We start from the raw sequence: 21,573 nt of genomic DNA, 5'->3' as shown, positions 1-21,573 counted from the left end.
ACGGAGAGGCTCTTGTTGGGTTGTCTACAGAGGGATGGAACATTTCACGCAGGGGATCTGTAACTCTCTGGCAAAGTCTTGATCAATGAAATTATCCGCCGCCCCGGAGTCCACTATGGCTTGAATCTGGTGCTGACGGTTGTATCCAGTGTAGGGTTGGGGTAGTAACAGACGGTGACTGGGTAGCCAGGAGGTAACTACACAGCTCATCAGGGTCTCCCCTGTCCTGGCGAGCCCTGGCATTTCCTGTCAGCTCTGGGCAGGTAGCATGGAGATGGCCGAGACCTCTGCCGTAGAGGCAGCAGCCTTCGCGCATGCGCTTGTCATGCTCCTGTGGGCTCGGATGTGTGCAACCCAAATGCATGGATCCTCCATGCTGGGCTCGGTGAGCTGGGGTGCTCAGGAAACCGGAATGTTGGAGTGATGTCAAAAGAGCGCTTTCTCACCTATTCCTGGATGTCTTTGTCAATCCTGATTGCCAAAGTTAAGGAACTCAAGGTCCTCTCCCAGTCCCTAAGGGGTCAGTTCATCTTTGATGGAGTTAGACAGAACCTGATGGAAAGCAGTAACCAGTGCCTCCGTATTCCACCCACTTTCAGCTGCGAGGGTGCAGAACTCAATTGAGAACTCAGCCACTGGTCTGGCCCCCTGGCGGAGGTTGAACAGTCAGTTGGCCGCTTCTCATCCGCCGACTGGGTGGTCGAAGACTCGTTGCAGCTCGGCAGTGAAGGCTACTATGGATCTGCAAGATGGTGGCTGCAGTTCCCACTCCGCTGTCCCCACGCCAGGGCCTTGCCCGAGAGTAGATAGATGATGTAGGCAATCATGGCCCGATCAGTGTGGAAAGAAGAGGACTGTAGCTCGAACAACAGAGAACACTGAGTGAGGAATCCCTGGCATCCTCCCTGGTGGCCATCATACCGCCTCGGGGGCTGGGATCTTGGGTTCCCAGTGCAGGTTCCCTGGAGGAACCACGACAACATCTGTAGCACTGGGCGATGAGACCTGGGTATTGGCTCCTCCTGGGTTAGGGGTGTGCCGTGTTTGGAGGGACTCGGCAAGTGCACAAAGGGTCCTGGAGATTTGGGAGAGCTGTTCCTACTGCCGTCCTAACAGTGCTCCTTGGAGGACTACCACATTCCGGATCTGGGTGATCTCTGCTGGATCCATGTTGTGGCAGAAGCTTGACTAAAAGTCTAAAATTATTTGGATTGAAATATACTTAAGTATCAAAAGTAAATGTAATTGCTAAAATATCCTTTCCAACCAAAGCATTTTTTTATTGAGTCCGTCAGATCTAAAGCAGTAGGGATGACTAGGTATGTTCTTTTGATAAGTGCCCGAATTGGACCATTTTCATGTTCACAACAATACCCTGTGTAACTTTCTATTTTACTGCTTTTTATGATACATATCTGTGTAGCCAAGTATCATTTAGCATGGTTTCCGATACACACACAATTAATACATGGAATACACGGATTACAAAATAAATAAACATTTGTTCTCAGAATCTGGAGGAGCGTCGCCTACTACATCAGGAATGAAAAGCCACTCTCATAGTTACATTCCTTAAACACTTCAGATTGCTCTCTTAATCCAATACTTTTTTGTCCTTTCTCTGCCGTGTGCCGTTTATTTTCTACTTTGTCAATGTCGAATGACAAATACAGAATTACATTTATTGTACAATATCATCAAGCGATAAAAGCTTAATCCTGCACACTGCTTGTTGGGCTAACATGCTTAGTTAATTCCTGGATAATTAATGAAGGAGAGTTGGTGAGGAAAAAATAAAGTCAGAGTAATTTAATTTCTCTCCTGCACATAAACAGACATTCATAAACAGTGAGGGTTGTGTGTTGGAGGCACAGGTAGGTGTTCTTTTTATCAGTGACGGATAATCAAAATGGAGAGCAAGCTGCTCCTTTGAGAGATGCTTTACGGCTGCTAGCTAACCGGTAGTAACCACTACTAACATGGGAGGAAGGAGAAGAGTGAGCGAGAGAATCGCTGAGAGAGACATTAATCATTCTCAACTGATGGATAAACCCAATATTTCTCACTTGGAAGGGGAGAAAGAGCAAAATGAAGTGAGCCTGTGTTTTTTTGCCCAGAGGACGTGAATCCGCCAACAACTCAGCATTAATCTCAGGCAGCCGGGCAAGAGGCGGTGCGGACAGACAGACAGGCATATGGCTCCTCCTCATATGAACCCCCTAGTGACTGATCACACTGCCTCCTCCCATGCTGGGATGTGACATGTTGATCCATATCACCTCATGCCTGTATAATACCTATTCCCTACAGCCACTCACTAACATCTCTTCCCATTTCAGACAAACCATTTGATTCAATTACCCTCACACCCCATTTTCAGCTGATGAATGACATCATACTACAATCTGGAGTGTGATGCTGATAACGTTTTATCTTACATTCATCTTTCAAGTTTCAAGTCTTATTAGTTGTATGTACAGTACATGATACGCATGGTAGACATTGTCCAACGAAATGTTTACTTACAGGTTACATCTTGACATTGCAAAAACTAAAATAAATAATAAAAGATAAGAATATGAACATAAAGTAAATGGCAGTAGAATAGAATAAACATTTTAGGATAAGTACAATACAGGAAGGCACAATTTATAGTCCAATATTTACATTTGTAATGGGAAAGGGGGGATGGGGGGCAAGTCTATAAATTGAACAGTGTATTCAGAGTCTAGTTGCAGCAGTTCTGATGTGTGTGTGTATGTAGCATGAACGTACTATGTGTGTGTATATGTCTGTGTGGGTGTGTGAATGATTGAGTACATGTGTGCTAAGGTGCAGAGAATCAGAGCAGGTGGTCAGTCCAGTTAAAGTGTAGAGCAGTATGATGGCTTGTAGATAGAAACTGTCTCTGAAGCCTCCCGAGTGGCGCAGTGGTCTAAGGAACTGCATCACAGTGCTAGCTGTGGTCCAATAGAGATACTGGGTTCAAGTTCAGGCTCTGTCGCGGCCGGCTGCGACCGGGAGACCTATGCTGTGTGCCTTCCTCAGGCACCGTTTCGAGTAGATGTCTTAGATGGGTAAGAGCACGTCCCAGTGATATACTAGGTTGTTGTCATAACACCACAATGCCAGTTCACTTACCTCCTCCCTATAGGCTGACTCGCCATTGTTGGTTATCAGGCCTACAACCGTGGTGTCAGTGTGGAGGAGGTGTTGTTGCCAATCTTCACAGCCTGTGGTCTGTCCTTCAGGATGTCTTTTCAGGATCCAGTTGCAGAGGGTGGTGTCCAGACCCAGGGCTCTGAGCTTGGTATTGATCTTGGGGGGAACAATAGTGTTGAATGCTGAAATATAGTGAATGACCAACATTCTCACATAGGTGTTCCTCTTGCCCAGATGTGTTATGGCCATGAGAATGTCGATGGAAATGGCAAAACAGGAAAACTGAAATCTCATTTCTACCAGCCTGTCACCTGTGCAACTAGAGAAAAAAAACTCTGGATCACCTTTACTCCCTACACAAAAAACACATACAAATCTATCCCTCACCCTCCATTTGGCAAATCTAACCAACATAACTCTATCCTCCTGATTCCTGTCTACAAGCAAAAATGCAAACAGGACGTACCAGTGACACTGTCAATATTGAAGTGGTCCAATGAAGCAGATGCTAAGATACAGGACTGTTTCAATATCACAGCCTGGAATATGTTCCAGTATTCATCCTATGGCACTGAGGAGTTTACCACATCAGTCACCGGCTTCATTAATAAGTGCATTGACGACATCGTCCAAACAGTGACAGTAGGTACATATCCCAACCAGAAGCCATGGATTACAGGCAAGATCCACACTGAGCTAAAAGATAGAGCTGCCATTTTCAAAGAGCTGGACACTGTCGTGTCTTTGGCTATGCCGGATTAAGTGATATGACATGCTATTCTATAAAATAATTTACCCGTAAACAATATTACCTGATTGAGCTAATCATGTAAATGTAATTAACTAGAGAGTCGGGCACCACAAAATAATATTTATAAAGCTGTTATCTTCCGAATAAACTCTTAAAGACCTAGTAATATTTTACATCAATTGCAGTCAATATTAATCGTCATCTTAATTCAGTCTCATCTGAAATTCTTGGTTATCTGCACGAACACTAGCTAATAATTTGAATCAGCAATACCTAACTAATCACACAGAATTACACATACACATATTTAAATCATAACTTGATTACAAATTACGTCATAAAGGAAAACGTCCCTGGCGGACGGAACAGATATGACAGCTTGTTACACAAAAGAAAAGGGGCTGGGTTTGAGTGAAAGAGCGGGAAGACTGAGGAGCAAAGGGCGAAGCTGTGCTATCGTAAATACAGTATCTTATGCATTCTAAATTACCGCCCATTTGGAAAAGGAAAATGCAATAAATATTTACTCTGAGCTGCGCTTCGTTAGGTTGCTGGTTGATGGAAGGCCATGTTGCCCAACCGAGTCCTTCGTCCTTTGAAGAATGTATCTGCTGGTGAATTGGATACGTTGTAGTAACGTCGTTGTGTGGTAGACGGGATACTCTGTCTATTCCTTCCTAACCCTCGTTTGCAGCGGCTGTTGCTAACTCAACGGCTAGGAGGTGTAACTTCTATAGTGAATAAGAGTTCAAAGTTCATACCATTCGCAACCAAAGCTCACGCTGATGTTGGCTTCATTCTGTAGTTATTATCTGAACCATTCTGACATCGGACCGTCGTCCTCACGTCCTCGGAACAGGAGGTTATACTGTCGTCAAGGCTTTATATAGGAAGGGAGAGGAGGGCGTGTTTGAAAAGCTTTATAGCCCATGTCCCTTCACAGGTGCGGGCCACTGATTGAGCATAGCACTAACTTATGAAAACCCAAAATCACATTTCACCCCATCACGAATAATTTCATATTCAAACACTTAAATTGAACTTTGACTTTCTACTGTATAGTTTGTCATCTTATCATTGATGAATGTCTCAGATGACAACCGAACTGACATCATATTCATTAAGTACCACCGCATATGTTCAATTGGTTGGACTACCAGAATATTGTTCATTTCCCCCCACCTTCTGATGTTCCCAGAATCTCTATGTTAACCAAGGGTTTTGCAAATGAAACATCAGTAGGGTAGAGAGAGAGGAAAGGGGGGGGGGGGGGGGGTAGAGGTATTTATGACAGTCGTAAACCTACCCCCAGGCCAACGTCATGACAACACTAATCCGGATGCTTCTAAGAAATCCCACTACACCCTCCAATAATCCATCAAAAGGCAATGTGTCAATACAGGACTAACATCAAACTGTTTTATTTTTATTTAACGAAGCAAGTCAGTTAAGAACAAATTCTTATTTACAATGATGGCCTACTCTGGCCAAACCCCGACGATGCTGGGCCAATTCTGCACAGCCTATGGGACTCCCAATCACGGCTGGATGTGATAGTCTTGATTTGAACCAGGTACTAAAGTGACGCCTCTTGCACTGAGATGCAGTGCCTTAGACCGCTACGACACTGGTGAGCACTGGATCAGACTCTAATCGGATGTGGCAAGGCTTGCAAACTAACATGGATTACAAAGAGAAACCCAGCCGAGAGCTGCCCAGTGATGTGAGCCTAAAAGACGAGCTAAATGCCTTCTATGCTCGTTTCGAGGCAAGCAACACTGAAACATGCATGAGAGCACCAGCTGTTCCAGATGACAGTCTGATCACGCTCTCTATAGCTGATGTGAGTACGATCTTTAAACAGGTTGACATTCACAAGGTCGCAGGGCCAGACGGATTAACCAGGACACATGCTCAGAGCATGAGCTGACCAGCTGGCTAGTGCCTTCAGACATTTTCAACCTCTCCCTGACCGAGTCTCTAATACCTACATGCTTCAAGCAGAACCTGTGCCCAAGAACACCAAGGTAACCAGTCCAAATGACTGCCGCCTCGTAGCACAAGAAATGCTTTGAAAGGCTGGTCATGGTTCACATCAACACCATCATGCCAGAAACCCTGGACCCACTCCAATTCGCCCCAACAGATCCACAAATGACGCAATCTCTATTGCACTCCACACTGCCCTTTCCCACCTGGATTAAAGGAACACTTACGTGACAATGCTGTTCAAAGACTACAACTCAGCATTCAACACCATAGTTCCCTCCAAGCTCATCACTAAGCTAAAGTCCCTGGGACTGAATACCTCCCTATGCAAATGGATACTGCATATGGTGAGGGTATGCAACAACACAGCCACGCTGACCCTCAACACAGGGGCCCCTCAGGAGTGCATGCTTATTCACCTATTCACTGCATGGCTGTGCACAACTCCAACACCATCATCAAGTCTGCTGATGACACGACGTGGTGGTCCTGTTCACCAACAACAATATAACAGCCTATAGGGAGGAGGTCAGAGACCTGTCAGTGTGGTGCCAGGGCAACAACCTCTCCCTCAACATGGGCAAGACAAAGGAAGTTATCATGGACTACAGGAAATGGAGGGACAAACAGTCGTGAAGAGGGCACTATAATGCCTCTTCCCCCTCATGAGGCTGAAAAGATTTGGCATAGGCCCTCAGATCTTCAAAAAGATATAGGTGCACCATTGAGAGCATATTGACTGGCTGCATCACCGCTAGGTATGGCAACTGCTTGGCATCCAACTGCAAGGTGCTACAGAGGGTAGTGTGTATGGCCCAGTACATCACTGGAGCCAAACTCCATGCCATCCAGGACCTCTTCAGCAGGTGGTGTCAGAGGAAGACTCCAAAAATTGTAAAAGACTCTAGCCACTCAAGTCATAGACTGTTCTCTCTGCTACCGCAAGGCTCCTGATCAGCTTCAACCCTCACTCCATAAGACTGGAAAGTAGTTAATCCGGGTAGCCATTTGGTTATCTGCATTTTCTTTACTCTACCCACACACTCACACATACTTACACTGACACTCCAACACACATTCTCACTCACACACAGGCACACATAAGCCACACATCAAATGCGCTGCTGCTACTGTCTATCCTGTTAACTACTCACTTTACCCATACCTATATGTACAAATCTACCTCTACCCCTGCACATCGACTCGGTACATAGCCAAGCTGTTATTGCTCATTGTGTATTTATTCCTCGTGTTACATTTTTTTTTTAAATATATATTGTCATGATAATTATGCTCTCGATGTTCATAAACCAATTCAATTGAACTACTCAGTCTGCTAATCAGAATTTGTAAGATACTGGTTGAAATGAAACCACGGAGGCCCAGCTAAAAATAGTCTAGGTTTATTCACGAGAGCGCTGGTTAGTTATACAGAACCATACATTTTATACTGGCTACTTACACACATACTTTCACACACAAACATTAGGTATCCTACGCACACACTGTCCTGCTACCGAGCCGACAAAGATTACGGGAGTCCGTGAGAATCACTCCCTGTCCTCCCTCAAGATAGGGAGACCCTGGGAAGTACTCAGTGGCCCCCAGCCAAGGTCGGCACCGAATCATGCTCAGACAGTGTTTTGAAGATACTATAATAGACATTGTTACAGTTATATTGTTTTACCCTAATTCTGACTAAAACTACACACAATTTATTATAATTTTACTGACTAGCACTACACGTAATTGATTATAATTTTATGATTATCAATTTCATACAATTATATGGCTTCAGTGTGGAATATTCTCGTCATTCATTTAAACCTATAAATTCCATCACATTTACAGTACCAGTCAAAGTTCAGACACACTTACTCATTCAAGGGTTTCTTTATTTGTATTTTCTACATTGTAGAATAAAAGTGAAGACATCAAAACTATGAAATAACAAATGGAATCATGTAGTAACCAAAAAATTGTTAAACAAATCCAAATATATTTTAAGACAGTGACCCAACACACCTCCAGGCTGTGTAAGGGCTATTTGACCAAGAAGGTGCTGCATCAGATGACCTGGCCTCCACAATCACCCGACCTCAACCCAATTGAGATGGTTTGGGATGAGCTGGACCGCAGAGTGAAGGACAAGCAGCCAACAAGAGCTTAGCATGTGGGAACTCCTTCAAGATTTTTGGAAAGCAACCATAACTCCTGTGTTCCAATGGCACGTTGTGTTAGCTAATCCAAGTTTATCATTTTAAATGGTTAATTGATCATTAGAAAACCCTTTTGCAATTATGTTAGCACAGCTGAAAACTGGCCTTCTTTAGACTAGTTGAGTATCTGGAGTGTCAGCAGGTTCAATTACAGGCTCAAAATGGCCAGAAACAAAGACCTTTCTTCTGAAACTTGTCAGTCTATTCTTGTTCTGAGAAATTAAGGTTATTCCATACGAGAAATTGATATGAAACTGAAGATCTCGTACAACGCTGTGTACTATTCCTTTCACAGAAAAGCGCAATCTTGCTCCGACCAGAATAGAAAGAGTGGGAGTCCCCGGTGCACAACTGAACAAGAGGACAAGTACATTAGTGTGTCTAGTTTGAGAAACAGACTCATCACAAGTCCTCAACTGGCAGGTTCATTAAATAGCACCCGTAAAACACCAGTCTCAACGTCAACAGTGAAGAGGCGATGCCGAGTTCCTCAGTCCAGTGTCTGTGTTCTTTTGCCCATCTTAATCTTTTATTTTTATTGGCCAGTCTGAGATTTGGCTTTTTCTTTGCAACTCTGCCTAGGACTACAGCCTGGGACAGGGAGAGGTTGAAGATGTTAGTGGACAGCTGGTCAGAGATTCTCATGTCCATCTCAGAGAGCAAAAGCACCTGGTCGTCCCAAGGAGCGAGAGTCTTCCTGGGTGGCTCGGAATTGTCTGCCTTGAAACGAGGAAAAGGGGCTGAGCTGGACCCAAGGAAAGAAACAATGAGCATCCAAAACACCCCTAAGCTAGACTACCCTATTTCAACAACAGCTAACTAACCAAAAATACATTGGGTGGTCCACCCAGTTCTAACTAGTGTTTTTAACAAAGTGTACCTACGGGTAGTGTATGCCCATGGGCGACTTGTCTTGGTTCCCCCTTTTCCCACCAGCAAACACCATAACCAAAAACAATACTCACAGGTGAGGACAAAGTGATATGGAGGTGCTCAAACAAAAGAGAGCTCAATACATAAAGAGCGATAGAGAGCCATAGTAGGAGAGTGTGAAACAAAGCGATCTATAGACATATGGCATTTACAGAGAGATTAAGCTCCAGAGCAAACAACTGACAGGGTTTTTAACCAAGGGAAAGGAACTGTGATTGGGTAGGAAACAGGAGGAGGTGTGTCTTCTGATTGATTGGTGACTCATTGGGGAGTGATGATTTTCACCTGTGAGGGGAGAAGGAGAGAAAAGAACACAGGATACATACACACACACACCCACAGGATACCTGTATCCGTAACACAATCAATCATAATCAATAATTAACTACACATGGTTGATGATATTACTAGTTTATCTAGCGTATCCTGCGTTGCATATAATCGATGCGGTGCGTATCGTTGCTCCAACGTGTACCCAACCATAAACATCAGTGCCTTTCTTAAAATCAATAAACAGAAGTATATATTTTTAAACCTGCATATTTTCAGTGCCTTGCGAAAGTATTCGGCCCCCTTGAACTTTGCGACCTTTTGCCACATTTCAGGCTTCAAACATAAAGATATAAAACTGTATTTTTTTGTGAAGAATCAACAACAAGTGGGACACAATCATGAAGTGGAACGACATTTATTGGATATTTCAAACTTTTTTAACAAATCAAAAACTGAAAAATTGGGCGTGCAAAATTATTCAGCCCCTTTACTTTCAGTGCAGCAAACTCTCTCCAGAAGTTCAGTGAGGATCTCTGAATGATCCAATGTTGACCTAAATGACTAATGATGATAAATACAATCCACCTGTGTGTAATCAAGTCTCCGTATAAATGCACCTGCACTGTGATAGTCTCAGAGGTCCGTTAAAAGCGCAGAGAGCATCATGAAGAACAAGGAACACACCAGGCAGGTCCGAGATACTGTTGTGAAGAAGTTTAAAGCCGGATTTGGATACAAAAAGATTTCCCAAGCTTTAAACATCCCAAGGAGCACTGTGCAAGCGATAATATTGAAATGGAAGGAGTATCAGACCACTGCAAATCTACCAAGACCTGGCCGTCCCTCTAAACTTTCAGCTCATACAAGGAGAAGACTGATCAGAGATGCAGCCAAGAGGCCCATGATCACTCTGGATGAACTGCAGAGATCTACAGCTGAGGTGGGAGACTCTGTCCATAGGACAACAATCAGTTGTATATTGCACAAATCTGGCCTTTATGGAAGAGTGGCAAGAAGAAAGCCATTTCTTAAAGATATCCATAAAAAGTGTTGTTTAAAGTTTGCCACAAGCCGCCTGGGAGACACACCAAACATGTGGAAGAAGGTGCTCTGGTCAGATGAAACCAAAATTGAACTTTTTGGCAACAATGCAAAACGTTATGTTTGGCGTAAAAGCAACACAGCTGAACACACCATCCCCACTGTCAAACATGGTGGTGGCAGCATCGTGGTTTGGGCCTGCTTTTCTTCAGCAGGGACAGGGAAGATGGTTAAAATTGATGGGAAGATGGATGGAGCCAAATACAGGACCATTCTGGAAGAAAACCTGATGGAGTCTGCAAAAGACCTGAGACTGGGACGGAGATTTGTCTTCCAACAAGACAATGATCCAAAACATAAAGCAAAATCTACAATGGAATGGTTCAAAAATAAACATATCCAGGTGTTAGAATGGCCAAGTCAAAGTCCAGACCTGAATCCAATCGAGAATCTGTGGAAAGAACTGAAAACTGCTGTTCACAAATGCTCTCCATCCAACCTCACTGAGCTCGAGCTGTTTTGCAAGGAGGAATGGGAAAAAATGTCAGTCTCTCGATGTGCAAAACTGATAGAGACATACCCCAAGCGACTTACTGTCATGCGTAGATGTAATAGGTGGCAGGGAAGTCAGGCGCAGGAGAGTCAAATGGAGTGTAAAATGGAATCTTTTAATAAAGTCCACGGAGTATGCTCCATAACACTAAATGTACATAAACATGGGTACAAGGACCCGACGCACACCTATACAACAATCACACTACACTGACAATAAAACAATCTCTGACAAAGACATGAGGGGAAACAGAGGGTTAAATACACAACAGGTAATGAATGGGATTGAAAACAGGTGTATGGGAAGACAAGACAAAACCAATGGAAAATGAAAAAAGGATCAATGATGGCTAGAAGACCGGTGACGTCGAACGCCGAGCACCGCCCGAACAAGGAGAGGCAACGACTTCGGCAGCAGTCGTGACAGTACCCCCCCCCTGACGCGCGGCTCCAGCTGCGCGTCGACACCGGCCTCGGGGACGACCCGGAAGGCGAGGTGCAGGGCGATCCGGATGGAGACGGTGGAATTCTGATAACATGGAAGGATCTAACACGTCCTCCACCGGAACCCAGCATCTCTCCTCCGGCCCGTACCCCTCCCAGTCCACGAGGTACTGAAGGCCCCTCGCCCGACGTCTCGAATCCAAAATGGATCGAACAGAGTACGCCGGAACCCCCTCGATGTCTAGAGGAGGCGGAGGAACATTACGCACTTCAGCCTCCTGGAGCGGGCCAGCCACCATCGGCCTGAGGAGAGACACATGGAACGAGGGGTTAATACGGTAATGAGTGGGTAGTTGTAACCTATAACATACCTCGTTCACTCTCCTCAGGACTTTAAACGGCCCCACAAACCGCGGACCCAGCTTCCGGCAGAGAAGGCGAAGGGGCAGGTTTCGGGTCGAGAGCCAGACCCTGTCCCCTGGTGCGAACACTGGGGCCTCACTGCGGCGACGGTCTGCGCCAATTTTCTGGCGCCTTATGGCACGCTGAAGGTGGACGTGGGCTGCCTCCCAGGTCTCCTCAGCGTGCCGAAACCAATTGTCCACCGCAGGGGCCTCGGTCTGGCTCTGATGCCAAGGAGCCAGAACCGGCTGATACCCTAATACACATTGAAAGGGAGTAAGGTTAGTGGAGGAGTGACGTAGCGAGTTCTGAGCCATCTCTGCCCAGGGCACGAACTTCGCCCACTCCCCCGGCCGATCCTGGCAATAAGACCGCAGAAACCTACCCACATCCTGGTTAACTCTCTCCACCTGCCCATTACTCTCGGGGTGAAAACCTGAGGTAAGACTAACCGAGATCCCCAGACGCTCCATGAACGCCTTCCAGACCCTTGATGTGAACTGGGGACCCCGATCAGACACTATATCCTCAGGCACCCCATAGTGCCGGAAAACGTGTCTAAACAGGGCCTCTGCAGTTTGTAAGGCCTTAGGGAGACCGGGCAAAGGGAGGAGACGACAGGACTTAGAAAACCGATCCACAACGACCAGGATCGTGGTGTAACCCTGTGAAGGTGGAAGATCGGTCAAAAAATCCACCGACAGATGTGACCACGGCCGTTGAGGAACGGGTAGAGGTTGTAGCTTACCTCTGGGCAGGTGTCTAGGAGCCTTGCACTGGGCGCACACCGAGCAGGAAGAAACATAAATCCTCACGTCCTTAGCTAAAGTGGGCCACCAGTATCTCCCGTCAAGACAGCGCATCGTCCGACCTATCCCAGGATGACCAGAGGAGGGTGACGTGTGAGCCCAATATATCAATCGGTCGCGTACAGCAGACGGAACGTACAGACGACCAGCTGGACACTCAGGGGGAGAAGGCTCTGCACGTGACGCCCGCTCAATGTCCGCGTCCAGCTCCCACACTACTGGCGCCACCAAACACGAAGCTGGGAGTATGGGAGTGGGATCCATGGACCGCTCCTCTGTGTCATACAGCCGAGACAATGCGTCTGCCTTAACGTTCTGGGAGCCTGGTCTGTAAGAAAGAGTAAACACAAAACGAGTGAAAAACATGGCCCACCTTGCCTGGCGAGGATTCAATCTCTTTGCCTGCCGGATATACTCCAGATTGCGGTGGTCAGTCCAGATGAGAAAAGGGTGTTTAGCCCCCTCAAGCCAATGCCTCCACACCTTCAAAGCTTCTACGACAGCTAACAGCTCCCGGTTCCCCACATCATAGTTTCGCTCCGCCGGGCTGAGCTTCTTAGAAAAGAAAGCACAGGGGCGAAGCTTCAGTGGCGTACCCGAACGCTGAGAGAGCACTGCTCCTATCCCAGCTTCGGATGCGTCCACCTCCACTATGAATGGCAAAGAGGGATCCGGATGAGCCAGCACAGGCGCAGAAGTAAACAGAGTCTTCAGGTGCTCAAAAGCCCTGTTCGCCTCAGCCGACCACTGCAAGCGCACCGGGCCCCCCTTTAGCAGTGAGGTAATGGGAGCTACCACCTGACCAAAACCCCGGATAAACCTCCGGTAGTAATTGGAAAACCCCAAAAAACGCTGCAACTCCTTTACCGTGGTTGGAGTCGGCCAATTACGCACGGCTGTAATGCGGTCGCTCTCCATCTCCACTCCTGAAGTGGAAATCCGATGCCCTAGGAAGGAGATGGATTGTTGGAAAAACAAGCATTTCTCAGACTTGACATATAGATCATGCTCCAACAGGCGACCAAGCACCCTGCGCACCAGGGACACATGCTCGGCGCGTGTAGCAGAGTATATCAGAATATCATCGATATACACCACTACACCCTGCCCGTGCAGGTCCCTGAAGATCTCATCTACAAATGATTGGAAAACTGATGGAGCATTCATCAAACCATATGGCATGACCAGGTACTCATAATGACCTGAGGTGGTGCTAAATGCCGTCTTCCACTCATCACCCTTCTTAATACGCACCAGATTGTACGCACTCCTGAGATCCAATTTTGTGAAAAAACGTGCCCCGTGCATTAACTCAATAATCGTATTGATCAGAGGTAGCGGGTAACTATATTTCACTGTGATTTTATTAAGACCTCGATAATCAACGCACGGGCGTAAACCGCCATCCTTTTTTTTCACAAAAAAGAAACTCGAAGAGACGGGTGAAATGGATGGCTGAATGAACCCCTGATGCAGGGATTCAGAGATATATGTCTCCATAGCCTCCGTCTCCGCTTGCGACAGGGGATACACATGACTCTTGGGATATGCAGCGTCTACCAGGAGATCTATCGCACAATCCCCCAGTCGATGGGGTGGTAATTGAGTCGCCTTCTTTTTACAGAAGGCGAGAGCCAAATCGGCATATTCGGGGGGAATGCGCACGGTGGAGACCTGGTCTGGACTTTCCACCGTAGTAGCACCAACGGAAACCCCTAAACACCTACCTGAGCATTCTCGCGACCACCCTGTGAGAGCCCTCTGTGGCCAAGAAACAGTGGGGTTATGACAAACTAACCAGGGTAGGCCTAGCACCACAGAATACGCAGGAGAATCAATAAGGAAAAGACTAATCTTCTCCTTGTGACCCTCCTGCGTTATCATACACAAAGGTGCGGTTACCTCCCTGATAAACCCTGACCCTAATGGTCGACTATCTAAGGCATGAATAGGGAAAGGCATATCCACAGGAACAATAGGGATCCCTAAACTATGAGCTAGACTTTTATTAATGAAATTTCCAGCCGCACCCGAATCTACTAGCGCCTTATATTGGGAATGCAGTGAAAAGTCAGGAAAAGAGACAGAGACAAACATTAGTGCAGCAGAGGGCTCTGGATGAGAATGGTGCCTACTCACCTGGGGTGATGCCAGAATGCCCTGCCTGCCCTCTCTATTCCCAGAGGAACCAACCCGGCACCGACCAGCAGTGTGCTCTCTGCGACCTTGAATGGTGCTCGAGCGGGAACCCCCTCCGGTCTCCCTGCGCACCATCCCTCCCAATTCCATAGGTTCGGGAGAGAGGGTGCGGGAGGATGGAACAACCAGACCCCGATCTAGACGTCCACGAGTAGCCAGCATGTTGTCCAGCCTGATGGACATGTCCACCAGCTGGTCGAAGGTGAGGGTGGTGTCTCTACAGGCCAGCTCCCGACGGACGTCCTCGCGTAGACTACAACGGTAATGGTCGATCAGGGCCCTGTCGCTCCATCCAGCGCCGGCAGCCAAGGTCCTAAACTCCAAGGCAAAATCCTGTGCACTCCTCGTCTCCTGCCTCAGATGATAGAGAAGCTCACCCGCTGCTTTGCCTTCAGGTGGGTGATCGAATACTATCCGGAATTGGCGGGTGAACTCCTCAAAATGGTCCAGCGCCGCATCCTCCCTACTACACACAGCGCTGGCCCATTCCAGGGCTTTCCCGGTGAGGCATGATACGAGGGCGTAACTCTTCTCCCGGTCAGATGGTACTGGGGAGGCCGTGGCTAGATACAAGTTCAGTTTAAGGAGGAAACCCTGGCAGCCGGCAGTATCTCCGTTGTATCCCGTAGGTAGGGATAAATGGATCCTCGATTCCGGAGAGGAAAAATCGTTCACGGGAGATTCCGGTTGTGGTGGTGGTGGCGCTGGAGAAACTCCCTGTCTCTCCCAGCGATCCATTTTCATGGCAATGTGATCCATGACGGAGCTGATAACGTCAATCTCCCTAGCTTGTTCCTGAACGCGTTCCTCCAGCTCCATGGGCATAGTGTCCTCTCCTGCTGACTTCATATATTTAGGGTCAGAGATTCTGTCATGCGTAGATGTAATAGGTGGCAGGGAAGTCAGGCGCAGGAGAGTCAAATGGAGTGTAAAATGGAATCTTTTAATAAAGTCCACGGAGTATGCTCCATAACACTAAATGTACATAAACATGGGTACAAGGACCCGACGCACACCTATACAACAATCACACTACACTGACAATAAAACAATCTCTGACAAAGACATGAGGGGAAACAGAGGGTTAAATACACAACAGGTAATGAATGGGATTGAAAACAGGTGTATGGGAAGACAAGACAAAACCAATGGAAAATGAAAAAAGGATCAATGATGGCTAGAAGACCGGTGACGTCGAACGCCGAGCACCGCCCGAACAAGGAGAGGCAACGACTTCGGCAGCAGTCGTGACACTTACAGCTGTAATCGCAGCAAAAGGTGGCGCTACAAAGTATTAACTTAAGGGGGCTGAATAATTTTGCACGCCCAATTTTTCAGTTTTTGATTTGTTAAAAAAGTTTGAAATATCCAATAAATGTCGTTCCACTTCATGATTGTGTCCCACTTGTTGTTGATTCTTCACAAAAAAATACAGTTTTATATCTTTATGTTTGAAGCCTGAAATGTGGCAAAATGTCGCAAAGTTCAAGGGGGCTGAATACTTTCGCAAGGCACTGTAGCTAAAAGAAATCCAGGTTAGCAGTAACCATGTGAAATGATGTCACTTCTCTTACGTTCATTACACGCAGAGTCAGTGTATATGCAACGGTTTGGGCCACCTAATTTGTCATAATGTTACATAATTATGACATAACATTGAAGGTTGTGCAATGTAACAGGAATATTTAGACTTATGGATGCCACACGTTAGATAAAATACGGAACGGTTCCGTATTTTACTGAATAAACGTCTTGTTGTCGAGATTATAGTTTCCGGATTCGACCATATTATTGACCTAAGGCTCGTATTTCTGTGTGTTATTATGTTATAATTAACCTTTCTGGTCTCCCCATCCCGGATCCGGGATCGTGAATACAGACTCAAGCTCATTACCATAACGCAACGTTAACTATTCATGAAAATCGCAAATGAAATGAAATAAATATGCTAGCTCTCAAGCTTAGCCTTTTGTTAACAACACTGTCATCTCAGATTTTCAAAATATGCTTCTCAACCATTGCAAAACAAGCATTTGTGTAACAGTATTGATGGCTAACGTAGCATTTAGCATTAGCATTCAGCTGGCAACATTTACTCAAAAAAACAGAAAAGCATTCAAATAAAATCATTTACCTTTGAAGAACTTCAGATGTTTTCAATGAGGAGACTCTCAGATAGCAAATGTTCAGTTTTTCCTGAAAGATTATTTGTTTAGGACAAATCGCTCTGTTTTCTGCGTCACGTTTAGCTATGAAAGAACCCCTGTATCGAGGATTGTGTAAATCTATCAGCAAGCTCATTAGCATAACACAACGTTAACTATTCATGAAAATCGCAAATGAAATGAAATAAATATGCCATCTCTCAAGCTTAGCCTTTTGTAAACAACACTGTCATCTCAGATTTTCAAAATATGCTTCTCAACCATAGGAAAACAATCATTTGTGTAAAAGTAGCTAGCTAGCGTTAGCATTTCGCGTTAGCATTTCGCGTTAGCATTAGCGTTAGCATCCAGCACGCAACATTAACAAAAACATAAAAGCCTTCAAATAAAATCATTTACCTTTGAAGAACTTCTGATGTTTTCAATGAGGATACTCTCAGTTAGATAGCAGATGCTCAGTTTTTCCAAAAAGATTCCTTGTGTATTAGAAATAGCTCCGTTTTATACATCACATTTGGCTACCAAAAAAAATCCGAAAATTCAGTCCTCAAAACGCGAACTTTTTTCCAAATTAACTCCATAATATCGACTGAAAACATGGCAAACGTTGTTTAGAATCAATCATCAAGGTGTTTTTCACATATCTCTTCATTGATACATCGTTCTTGGACACATGCTTTCTCCCCTGAATCAAATGGTAAAGTAGAAGCAGCTGGCAATTGCGCACCGAATTCGACGCAGGACACCAGGCGGACACTTGGAAAATGTAGTCTCTTATGGTCAATCTTCCAATGATATGCCTACAAATACGTCACAATGCTGCTAAGACCTTGGGCGAACGACAGAAAGTGTAGGCTCATTCGTTGCGCAAACACAGCCATATAAGGAGAGAATGGAAAACAGCGCTTCAGAAATTCTGCTAATTCCTGGGTGATGCATCATCTTGGTTTCGCCTGTAGAATGAGTTCTGGGGCACTTACAGACAAAATCTTTGCAGATTCTGAAACTTCAGAGTGTTTTCTTTCCAAAACTGTCAAGAATATGCATAGTCGAGCATCTTTTCGTGACAAAATATCGCGCTTAAAACGGGAACGTTTTTTATCCAAAAATGAAATAGCGCCCCTAGAGCTCTAACAGGTTAAGTCTATGATTTGATAGAGCAGTCTGACTGAGCGATGGTAGGCAGCAGCAGGCTTGTAAGCATTCATTGAAACAGCACTTTCGTGCGTTTTGCCAGCAGCTCTGCTGTTTATGACTTCAAGCCTATCAACTCCTGAGATGAGGCTGGTGTAACCGATGTGAAACGGCTAGCTAGTTAGCGGGGTGCTCTGCATGGGTAACGCTGCTTCGAGGCTGGCTGTTGTCGTTGTGTTCCTGGTTCGAGCCCAGTTAGGAGTGAGGAGAGGGACGGAAGCTATACTGTTACACTGGCAAAGGTGTATGGAGAGAAATAGTCATATAATAACTACAACCTATAACTTCTTACCTGGGAATATTGAAGCCTCATGTTAAAAGGAACCACCAGCTTTCACATGTTCTGAACAAGGAACTTGAACGTTAGCTTTTTTACATGGCACATATTGCACCTTTACTTTGTTTTTGCATTATTTAAACCAAATTGAACATGTTTCATTATTTATTTGAGGCTAAATTGATTTTATTGATGTATTATATTAAGTTAAAATAAGTGTTCATTCAGTATTGTTGTAATTGTCATTATTACAAATAAATACAACAAAATCGGCCAATTTAAGCGGTGTCTGCTTTTTTTGGTCTTCCAATAAATCGGGATCGGCGATGAAAAATCTAAATCGGTCGACCTCTATCATCAACACATTTCCCAATGTGTGACTGGCAATGTATATTCCTCAATGTTGATGCATGAGTCCTGGGCGGTTGAATCCTGCAGCATTGAGTCTGCCTCCTCTGGTGCTAATTGGTACTTAATGGCATTTGTCTGAAGGAATAGAAAAGTGTATTATTTGGTCATTACTATTTACCATGTAATCTTTAAGAAACTGTACCAGTAACATGAGTGTAACTAGCATTTAGTTACACTTTAGTTTCCTAAAAATATTTTGCTAACACAAAAACCCATAACCCACTGTAGGTACAGAGCTTTCCGTAACTCTTCAAAAAGCTTAGACTATGCATAGGGTCTGTGATGAGGGGATGCAGGATAAGAGAAGGAGTGGGAGGTAGAGATGGCTGCCTTATTACTGCAGTCTGTCTAATTAAACTGATTAGCACTTCTCAGCAGCGATAGGAGTGGTCCTGCTCATCAGCATGCCTGTGGAGAAGACAGAGTCTCAGCTTTAATGTTTACATGAGACGATAAGGAGAGGTCAGCCATGGTGCAGCCCAAGAGGATTACAGAGCGAAAGAGAGGAGGGAGAATGAGAGAAAGACAGAAGGAGAGGGAAAGAAAAAGAGAGCGAGAGAGGGGGAGAGTAAAATAGGTTTCATGCAGTATAGGCCACTGAAATGAGTACACCAGATGCCATCCTTGGAGCCTCTGAGGTTTCTTATGCTGATATGTCTTCAGAAAATATGCATACCCCTTAATCTTGTTGTGTTACAGCCTGAATTCAAAATATATTATAACAAATTCACCCATCCACAAACAATACAAATTCACCCATCACTTTTGGCAGCAATTACAGCTAGGCAGAGTTCCTCTTCTAGGCAAAGTTCCTCTGTCCTGTGTTCTTTTGCCCATATTAATTGGGCAAAAGTGGGGGAGTGGGCCCGGTTCCTTCCCTGGGCGAGTACGCCAAGAAATCACTTGGGGCAATGCTACACCAGTAAACTCTCGTCAACAACTCCCCTCAAACTACCGGATCTCACCATCCTTTCATGTCACCCTCCTCAGGTCGGTGGTTGCTGGTCCCTGGTCCCCTGGTGGATGCCGTCCCCCGCGACACCCCTCCACCCACCCTGGACTTTGAGGCGACCCCCACCTATGCCATTATCTCCCTGCTGGATTCACAACATCGTGGAGGTCGGATCCAGTACCTGGTGGACTGGTAGGGGTAAGGTCCTGAGGAGCACTCTTTGGTACCGGTGGCGGTCATCCTGGACCCCAACATAATCCGGAATCTATACTGTCCGGACTGGCCCGCTCCTCACCCTCTGGGCTGTCCTCCTGCTGCTGGAGCCGCTCGTGGGAGGGATACAGTCACACCTACTCCCGCTCCCTTTCTCCAGTGCTTGGCGACGCCGGTCTACTTATCCCTGGCCCTGGCAACAATCAATACACACACCTGCTCCCCGTCATTACGCACACCTGGTCATCATTATCTCCTTGATTACTTTGCTTTTATGTAGCCCTCAGTGGAAAGCAGTCACTAGGTAGTATTGTTTTGATTCTGTACGCTTCTCTTGTTTTGTTTATCTGCATTTATCATTATTAAACCCACCTTCTGAACCTGCTTCGTGACTCCGTGACTTCGTGATATTACGTTACAGTGGTTCAAAGCTTGCGACCCCCGAGCATGCACATGCACGCAAGCACGTGATGCATTTTCAAAACGAAGATACAGAATAAACTTTGTTTTACTCCTTCATTTTGAGCTGAAATGTATTAATGTCAACAGTAAATATGATAAATATCATCCTGACCAACTTGCCCTCTAAATACACCTCATCACATTCAAAATCTCCCTAAATCACTTTTGCGAGCAGGCCTTTCTAATCGACCTGGCCCAGGTATCCTGGAAGGATATTGACCTCATCCTGTCAGTAGAGGACGCCTGGTTGTTCTTTAAAAGTGCTTTCCTCACCATCTTAAATAAGAATGTCCCCTTCAAAACATGTAGAACTAAGAACAGATATAGCCCTTGGATCACTCCAGACTTGACTGCCCTTGACTACCACTAGAATTGTATAGTCCCTTTTCAGGAAAGTCAGGAAACAATACACACAGGCAGATAGGAAAGCGAAGGCTAGCTTTTTCAACATTTTCAAAATGTGCATCCTGCAGCACTAATTACAAAAGGTTTTGGGACACTGTAAAGTCCATGGAGAACAAGAATACCTTCTCCCAGCTGCCCACTGCGCTGAGACTAGGAAACACTGATAAATCCACGATAATCGAGAATTTCAAAGGCATTTCTCTACGGCTGGCCCTGCTTTCCACCTGGTTACCCCAACCCCGGCCAACGGCTCTGCACCCCCCGCAGCAACTGGCCCAAGCCGCCCCCTACTTCTCCTTCACCCAAATCCAGACAGCTGATGTTCTAAACGAGCTGCAAAATCTGGATCTCTACAAATCAGCTGGGCTAGACAAACTGGACCCTCTCTTCCTAAAATGATCCGCCGCCATTGTTCCAACCCCCATTACTAGTCTGTTCAACCGCTCTTTCGTATCGTCTGAGATTCCTAAAGATAAGAAAGCGGCCGCGGTCATCCCGCTCTTCAAAAGGGGGAGATACTCTAGACCCAAACTGTTACACACCTATATCCATCCTGCCCTGCCTTTCTAAAGTTGCCGAAAGCCAAGTGAATAAACAGATCACTGACCATTTCGAATCCCACCGTACCTTCTCCGCTATGCAATCTTGTTTCCGAGCTGGTCACGGGTGCACCTCAGCCACGCTCAAGGTCCTAAACGATAACATAACCGCAATTGATAA

This window comes from Oncorhynchus mykiss, chromosome 19 (genome assembly GCF_013265735.2).
Source record: "Oncorhynchus mykiss isolate Arlee chromosome 19, USDA_OmykA_1.1, whole genome shotgun sequence".
Classification (NCBI taxonomy): domain Eukaryota; kingdom Metazoa; phylum Chordata; class Actinopteri; order Salmoniformes; family Salmonidae; genus Oncorhynchus; species Oncorhynchus mykiss.
Note: the sequence above shows the minus strand (reverse complement) of the source record.